The sequence below is a fragment of the Diceros bicornis genome, chromosome 36 (assembly GCF_020826845.1).
Source record: "Diceros bicornis minor isolate mBicDic1 chromosome 36, mDicBic1.mat.cur, whole genome shotgun sequence".
Lineage (NCBI taxonomy): Eukaryota > Metazoa > Chordata > Mammalia > Perissodactyla > Rhinocerotidae > Diceros > Diceros bicornis.
In genome coordinates, this window is record NC_080775.1 from 15914459 (window position 1) to 15915878 (window position 1420).

The 1420-nt window shown below is 43.5% G+C and overlaps 1 pseudogene; it reads right to left on the minus strand.

The window, feature by feature from the left end:
- Positions 1-669: 669 nt before the first annotated feature.
- On the minus strand, positions 670-765 carry LOC131398970 (U6 spliceosomal RNA; annotated as a pseudogene).
- Between the last annotated feature and the right edge of the window lie 655 nt (positions 766-1420).

The window sequence follows — 1420 nt, forward strand, 5'->3', positions numbered from 1 at the left end:
GACTTCTACGAGATTCTCCTATACCCTCCCGTAGTCAACTACCTCCAGAGATTGTTGTTCCTGTCAACACATTGACTGAGACTTTCCTATAATCTGCTTTTTCAAAAGGATATCTAATTGTTGATTTATTTTAATTGATGTTCTTTGGAATGTTCTTCTGATTTACATGCTTGGTTCTTTGCCCTAGCTCAGGAAAATTTGCTCAAGTTATTGCTTCTATCTCAAATGTTCTGGTTTCTCTTTCACAAACTACTGTAATTCTTAGGTTGGAACATTGTCATATCTGTCATCTCTCTCTCCCTCTCTCTCCTTTTCAGCTTTTCTCTGCATTCTAAACAATTATTTTAATTTTCTTCTATTTACTATATCAAATTATTTTCGGAGACGTTTTCTGTCTGAAACAGTTCCCTTTCTCCTGTCATACTGACTTTGGGGGCTTCTCTTTCCCTTTTCTTGTTTTCTATTCTAGAACAAAAGTTATAGAGAGTGAAGATTGCCCTTGGCTATCACTGTCCGTTCAAATGACGGTTAGGGTGCTCTGTCAAATTTACAGCTGAGGGACTGCTTCACATGTGTAACTCACAGCACAGCTTCCAGTGTCAAGGAGGCACTTATTTATTCGTTTGTTTGTTTGTTTATCTTTGTTGAAGTAAAATTCAGGTAGCGTAAAATTTAAAAATATGCTTCAGGGATTTGTATGTCGTCCTTGCACACGGGTTGTGCTAATCTCTGTATCTTTCCAATTTTGAAGTGAGCACGGCACGCATTTATTCAGTGCGACTCTGATGAGCTGAAGTGAAGTGATTTCCTCTACTCACTGCCTAGCTAGATGTGTGTGTGAGTGTGTGCGTGTATGTGCGCACGTGCGCACACAGATGCATTTCACCGTGTTTTAGTTCAGGTTTCCCAGAAAAGAGAGCCTTAGGTAAAATATTCCATGCCGATGTTTTACTTGGAGTTCGGTCCCAGGGAAGCAGGAGTGAAGTGGAAGGGGAATAAAGCAGAGAACGATTGAGGGGCGCATTGTTGAGCTGGATACTGCTTGGTATCCAGCATAAAGGGTTGCTGGATTTTATGGGTCCATCTTCAGATAGGCCACATGAAAAACTACACGTCAGAGAGGAGAAGAGTCTATGCACCATTTCCCATTGATCGCAAGTTCTCCACGTGGGGCAATTCGCCCACATATCTGGATTGGGCACATGTGGGCGTTTGGGAAGTCCCATGGCATCTCACACCCAAGAACCAACAGGTCCCAAGAGGTCCCAGGTCAGGAGGTGAGAGGCCCAGGGTATAGGTATGAAGGGAGGTGCTGTTGGGATGTGTTCATGGGAAGATGATTGCCATGGCAGTTGACGTACAGTGAGTTCCCAAGGGCCCCTGAGTCAGATGCTCAGAGAGGACACTAGACTGTGCCTGT